Source organism: Cynara cardunculus, unplaced genomic scaffold (assembly GCF_001531365.2).
Source record: "Cynara cardunculus var. scolymus isolate 2C unplaced genomic scaffold, CcrdV1 Un_Scaffold_5971, whole genome shotgun sequence".
Classification (NCBI taxonomy): Eukaryota; Viridiplantae; Streptophyta; class Magnoliopsida; order Asterales; family Asteraceae; genus Cynara; species Cynara cardunculus.
In genome coordinates this window covers 8374-16627 of record NW_020202697.1, presented here as the reverse complement: position 1 = coordinate 16627, position 8254 = coordinate 8374, and positions in this window count along the sequence as shown.

Genomic DNA, 8254 nt, shown 5'->3' with positions numbered 1-8254 from the left:
TATATATATATATATATATATATATATATAAAAGGTTGGGTTCACGTGAGACCAGCCTAGTTTCGTAAGACCCGTGAAACCACATTTTTACACTTGAAACTTTGCAGCAAAAACACTGTGAAAGTTAACAAAAATCGAACCTTCACAGTAAAAACACTGTGAAGGTTAAAAAAAGTCACCTTCACAGCATTTTGCTGTGAAGTTTCAAGTATAAAAATATGGTCTCACGAAAACAGGCTGGTCTCACTTGATCCCAAGTCTATATATATATATATACACATATATATATATATATATATATGTGTGTGTGTGTATGTATGTATGTATGTATACGTATATGTATCACTCCTTGCACTCCTCGTATCCGAGATCATGTGGACTGTCACACCTCTTGAATCAAACCATCAATCAATCCCAAGACATTATTTAAAGCAGTTTCAATATTGCGCAAGCAAATTTGTAGTTCATAGTTCTATCATCAAAACATAGTTGAGTATTCGTTGCATTAGTTGCTATAAAACATTATTCTAACAACATTAGATGGACTTTTGACTACATATATTTATAATTCTAATTATTAAATGAATGCTATTTTTGGACAACTATACCATCCCAGACTGTGATCTCAGATTTTGACCTATGTAACAACATAGGTCATTGGTTTTTAAAGTAAAGTCCTTTTTGAGGTATTCCTTCTTGATACCTAAGATGTGTTTGCTATGTGGAATTCATAGGCCGRAAGTGGACTTAGACAGAGTGTTTGGTAAGACCAAAATATAACTAGACAAAATGTTAAATGGACCAAATTGAACTAGTGTGTAAATAAACAATAATGTAAACAAAGCCTTAAGTTTATATATATATATATATATATATATATATGTAGAGTTTGGTTCAAATATAACCCATTATATTTGTACAACCAATGGAACCCAATAAATTGAGATATTTATGGAAATGATGAGAGTTTATTTATTATGATTTGAATATTTATGGAAGATGAATATGGTTCATTAATTATGATCGATACTTTATATTGGGAAACAATAAAAACTTCTATAAAATCACATATTAATCAAATGAAATGGACGGTTGAGATTAGGTTGTATTGGTTGCATAAATGTCAAGAGTTGTATAATAACCAACCTCTATATATGTATATATATATACACACACACGCGGAGTTCCACATACAAACCGTGCAATTGTTACAAACCTGACAAACCAACTTTGGGTCCTTGATTTTGTTTATTTTAGAAGCGGTTATTAAATTAGTCAAATATGAGGTTAGAGTAAATTTAGGAATTAGTTTAATCATCTACCCATAAGATTGAGATTGGGTCGTATAGTTTGTAACAATTACATGGTCTGTATATTAAACTCCATCTATATATACGTGAATTAAGAAAATAAATATATAATAATAGTGGTTAGTGGCGGTGGGATGTGAGTTTGTAATTATAACCTTAGTTATGTAATTATTAGCCACATCATGTACCGGAGAATGGCTATGAGTTTGTTGTGTGATAAGAGGGTATCCTCAAAACACAAGGGGGAATCCTAGGGGTAGCCATAAGACCAACTATGTTGTATGGTTCTATGTGTTGGGCRGTAACRAAGACGCAAGTAAAGAAATCGRAAGTTGCAGAGAGGAGGGTAGAGAGTATGCAAATAGGCTATGCTGGAGGGTGACGTCAATGGTATTGTGAGGAGGGTAGAGAGTATGCAAATAGGCTATGCTGGAGGGTGACGTCAATGGTATTGTGAGGAGGGTAGAGAGTATGCAAATAGGCTCCTTGTGTGGGTTAGCCCATCCCGATTACACTTTCTTGCTTGACTTTCTTACATGTTTAAGTTTCTACATTCATTAGTTTTCTACTTGTATTACATGTTTTACCTCATAACATTGTCTACTTGCACACCATTGCATCGTCCACACCAGTTATTTTTACAATAGAATTTCATAGAAGATTGATTAGTTACTTTTTAACTCCTCAAACACCATCACATGTACCATGAGCTATACCTCTAAGTTCTGCCTCAACACCACATTCTGTATTTTGCTTCTCCATGTAACCAAGTTGCTGCCTACAAAAGAACGATATCCAGAAGTTGATCTTTAGTCTACTAAGCTTTCATCCCGATTGCATATCAATAGGGCTACAATTTGCAAATGTCATAGGTCATTAAACTAAAGTCCTTTGTGACGTATCCCTCTAGATACCTTAGGATGTGTTCGCAAATGTTAAATGGACCAAATTGTCCCTAGAATGTTCTATAATGATTTTTTTACCATATATAATAATTATAAATGCGTTTGGTATGTGGACTTTAAGGTTTAGCATTATGAAGTGGCAATTAATGCGACAAAACGCTCGTCTCAGATATAGACGACATATTTTCCTTCATTTCTCATTTTGTACTCGGTAGAAACAAAACTCACATACTTAGACACACTAAGAAACATAGAAAGAGGAGAGAAGGACAACGGTATTAAAGTGTAAGAGTGTGGGAGAGCTTGATTTTAGTCATATAACCACAATTTCAACTTCTAGACTCGCAAATCTAAAGGTGATTACATGGCTTTTTTAAAATACAACTACTTTTTATTTTTTAGTTCAAGGCATATTACATCAAAATCTAATACATAGTTTTTATTTTGTATATGTAATTTCAAATCTTCATTTTAGTGATATCTTAAACATCAAAACTAAAGTATCTTACACATAATTATCGAACAAAATACGTTACATTTTYATATATAAATTAAWCACCTAAATGTTTAAAACATCAAAGTTAAGATACTAAAATAAAGTTTTTAAAAATACATAGAAAAATGAAACAAATATCGGACAAAAAACTGATTTCCATTCTTGTGCTTTGCTTAACATACTATAATACCTCTCCATAACAAATATCATTAGCTCTACAGGGTTGAAAAAATGCCCTACACCATGTATTAGGGTCTTTTTCCATCAAGTGATTATATGCATCAGAGCTACTTAGAATCGAGGAGACTCGTTTTCACTCCATTTAGCTTATAAAAGGAATAGTTTGAGTCAATATCGAGATTCCAGCCTTGCATAGAGATATGAAGGCTTAATCTATGACTGTGTGCCATTCTACACCTCAAGAGAGTATTATAAAACATGCTATAGAACTATGCTGTAGCATGCTGTCGACTTAAAAATCGGTTTATCATCTTAACAAATCCCTACACCCTAAGCTCTCTTTTATTACTTGTTCACAACAGTAGTGTTTAACCAACTCACCACAAATATTTCWTCGAATTCACCATCTGAAATCATATCTTTATTTAGACTATTAAAACRAACTTTTATTCCTTTTCTCCGTGGACGATATTCGGTATTTTTACCACTTTATTACTTGTAAAAGACGATAGTGAATTGATAAGTGTATACTTGCACTAATCTCCATTTGCTAACAGTCCGAGAGATTTATTTTATATAATTCTCGTAACAATAGATGATCCAGCACAGAGTATTGACCAGAAACCCAACAGAGATTTTATAATTAATGAAAGGAACCAGAGAGAAGTAGAAAACAACAAAAGCAACAGTAATCAAAGCAAAGTATAGACACTTTCAGTTTGTTTTGAAATAATATACCTTAGCATCTTCTTTGTTCCAATTATCAATAAGGTTCATCCATTCATCCGGACGAACTCTCTTAGGCTTAGACTTTATTTGCTCTTGAAGTGATAGAGATGGATCATAGTAATCTTTCTTTATTCTTGCCCTCCAATTTTTCACCTTCTTTGCAAATAATTTTAACATCCAATCATCGGATACGGTGGAAGATCAAATTTTGTCTAACAAACAAGAAAAAGTTAGATAATAATAACATGATATATCAAATTTACGTCAAGTATACCTCTATAAAGTTTAGTAACATTCCTTTCTTAGTTGTGCTAACTTGATGCCATGAAATATCAACTGGACAATACTTTCCACTTCTTGCCAAAGATCCCATGAAATGACTCAAACTATTGGTAGTTTCCTTGTCAACTGGTTGGCCATATTCATTGAACAGAACTGGAATACGATCCCCTTCTTCTCGAGCCCAAATACTTGGCATATATGTTGGCCCTCTAACTCTTCTGTGTGAGCTTCCATCAACAACTAACATAAGAAAAGTGGATAATTTTTTAAATTTATTATTGACAAATAATTATAGTAGTCCCCAAAAGATGACACCTATCTACATACACATCACATATACCTGGATCATCAATAAAATGGCTGGAGTCTATGTTAATTGTGTCTTCTGGAACTTGTTGACTCCTATTCCCATGAGCCAAATTCACTCCGCTGTTCATCCTTAAAGACATTACTAGCAAAAATCCAAAGATAAATAATAAATTGAACAAAAAAATCACAATGCAAAGTAAATAGTTCTTACACATAATAACCAAAGTCATGACAAGGCATCAAATATCTTCATCTCCATCTAAAATTGGGATATTTTTGTCAACAATAATTCCACTAAAACCTTCTCTAGTCAAATCAATGTCCATATTTTCATTGACTTGAGGATGACTAAAGGCTTCACTTTGCAAGTATGTATCAACATAATCAAGACATGGTTGTTCATTCATATCATAAAAATCTCTAGTTGTTGTGTTGATCATAACTTGTCACTCTTTGTCAACAGGGTCCACCACGTAGAACACTTGTTGAAATTGACAAGCTAGTATAAAAGGCTCATTATGAGGCTTCAAGCCTTTAAAATTAAGTAGAGTAAACCCATTCTCATCTTTCCTTTTCCTTTTACCGGTTGAGATCCAATCACAATCAAACAACACTACTTTTTTGTCAATAAAATACTCTAACTCAATAATCCATAGTAGGTTAATCTCCCATAATAGGATTGCTATCTCTAACGGTTGAGAAACTATTTGTCCTCGCATCAAGCACAACTCCACTATTTTGTGTTTTTCTTTTCTACTCAAGTTCTTGCGTGTGAAATCTAAAACCATTTATAATAAATCCCTTGTATTTTTTTTACAACCTCAATAAGGCCACAAGGCCCTTAGTTCCTCTGTGATTCTTTGATCCCCTAAAGTATGCAATTCCTCAACCTGAGTATGAGTACATAAAATATTATAATTTAAAAAGCAGTTGGCATAAATTATAAAATGTAATATGATAATTTAATCTAATCATTACTTACATGATTTTGGAACCATAATGCAAAAGTTTTACCATGAATACGTTGCAATTCATGCTCACGTAATCGTCGATTTTGATCACGAACAATATTTAGATGTTCACTGTATAAGTATATAGTGTTAAAAGACTCAAACACTAATTGCACTAAAATTCATGATGTATAATTGTTGACTTACGTGATGAATTCATCGACTTTGTTGCAATTAAACAACACATATGAGTGTGCTTTAGCCAAAGTTTCAAGGTCCAATGTTTGTGTCTCTATAGCCCCCACGGAACAACCCGACATCGAGAAGAGAGGTAATACACCCCGACAACCACCATCATCATAATTTCGACTTTTCCTATTATGTCTAGACCCAATATCATCATATAAGTACAATGAACAAAAAGAAAGACACTCTTCAGCTAGATATCCTTCTGCAATCGAACCCTCGGCTTTAGTTTTATTTCGAACATAAGATTTCAATGTGGACAAATACCTAAAAATTCATAAAATGAAAAAGTTAAAAAATAATAATAATACTTGTATCAGTAATATTAATAAAAATTAAAAAAAATACATACCTCTCGATTGGATACATCCAACAGTAATGAACTGTACCGCCTATTTTGGCCTCCGACGCAAGGTGAACTGAAAGATGAACCATGACATCGAAGAACGATGGTGGGAAAATCCTCGCTCGATCTCAAATAGTTTTTCCGATCTCGTTTTCAAGTTCAACCAAATCTTGAGGTCTAAGAACTTTTGAGCATAACTGTCTATAGTAACGACATAATTTCATCAAAGGAAAGCGAACATACTTAGGTAAAACTTTTCTCAAGGCGAGCGAAAGCAACTGCTGCATCAAAATATGATTATCATGACTTTTAAGCCCAAGTATTTTTGGAGGTTTTACTTGCACGCATCTTGATATGTTAGATGCATATCCATCCGGCACTTTCACCTTTTTTAAGACATTACAAAATATTTCCTTCTGCTTCTTATCCATAGAGAAACAAGCTGGAGGCAGGTACACTTTATCGTTATCGTAAGCTTTAGGATGAAGTGCAGGTTTAGTACCCATTTCTTGTAAATCAAGACGTGCCTTTATATGATCTTTAGTCTTTCCATCCAAATTCATCAAGGTGCCAATCACACTATAACAAACATTCTTTTCGATATGCATCACATCAAGATTGTGGCATAGCAAATTATCTTTCCAGTATGGTAACTCAAATAAAATACTTCTCTTCTTCCAGTTAAATGGAAGATTTGGATTATCCTTCACTAGTTTCCCAAATTTAATTTCGTACCCATTTAACTCATCAAGTATATCAGACCCTGTTAGGCGGCGTGGCGGCCTTTCATGTTCTTCAGTGCCATCAAAAGACTTCTTGTCTCTCCGAAAAACATGTCTTTTTGGCAAAAATCGACGGTGCCCCATGTAACAATATTTTCCCCCATGCTCTAATCGTCGTGATTTTGTTTGCTTATGGCAACAAGGACATGCTAGTTGACCTTTAGTGCTCCACCCAGATAAATTAGCATAAGCAGGAAAGTCACTTATGGTCCACAACAAAGAGGCATGCATTTGAAAGTTATTCTTGGTTGATGCATCATAAGTATTCACTCCAACATCCCATAACTCCTTTAACTCCTCCACTAAAGGTTCTAAATAGACATATATGTTATTTCCAGGAGCAGAGGGTCCAAGTATAAGCAATGATAGCATAAAATAAGATTGTTTCATGCACATCCATGGTGGCAAGTTATATGGCATTAAAACCACAGGCCATGTACTATGAGAAACACTCATAGTCCTAAAAGGATTGAACCCATCAGTTGCTAAACCAAGTCTAATATTTCGAGGCTCCTTGGAAAAATCAGGATATTGGAAATCAAATGTTTTCCAAGCTGGGGAATCTGCAGGCCATTACGATTTGGTGTGATATGAGTGTGATAATCATGTGATATCACTATTATAACATCACTTGCACACTCAATTTGATCATGGTTTCGATCAGTTAGGGTTAGACAATCACACATTTATCACAACGATTACTCATGGTCGATAGGTTATGGTTACACTCGATTGATCATGGTTTCGATAGGTTATGGTTATACAATCACACAATTATCACAATGGAAGAGAAGAGAGTGGAAATGAACGTGATCAATCTAGGAAAAAAAGGATAATTATAATTAATTAAAATAAAAATTATAAAAATTACTTAATTAAATTACTGCCCTTATTAATTTATTTATATTTAATATAAGTTAATTTATTAATTAAAAAAATTTGAGGTTATTGGGTTGTTCTCGTAAATCATAGGAGTTCTCGGTTTGAACCTCTACCTATATATATCCATATTATGCGAACCACATAAGGAGTTTACGTAACTGAGACTCGACTTCCTTTCGGACAACCCCCTCTCAAGCAGATAAGTAGTCTAAACGAAAAGGTCACGTCTTTCGGACGGCTGTAAAAGCAGCAACAAACTCGACTAAAAATCGATTTGTTTTGACCCGGTTTTTTTTGGCGATTCACATAATTTTTTTTGGCGATAAAATAACGACAATTATATGCATCAACATTAAGCATATACGGGATTAATTTTGAGAGGAAAACGAGAAGAATTTTTGGGTTCTAAAGAGGATTTTGACAAACCCTAGCTGCTGCTATTATTGAGACGAAAACTTACCTCAAGGTCGATGAGACTACTTGAAATCGTTGCTCCTTTTCTCTTCCTTCTTTCAATCGGTTTCTCTTTTCCTCACTCTTCAGGACTGTTTTGGGATTGAAAAGAAACTTATTAGGGTGAGTGGAGACGTGGACAGAAGGCTTGATCATGAGCCAAATAGATGAGAATTCAGCCCAATCTAATTCAAACTTAATGTGGGTTTTATAAAATTAGCCCCTCAGCTTAAACCAATAACAAAACTAACCCAACTTAACTAATAACTTTTTTTTTCCTTTTAAAACACACACGTACAACGCCTTGATCGCATTTAAACCCATTTTCTTTCCCTTTCTTTAACTTGAACTATATATATATATATATATATATATATATATATA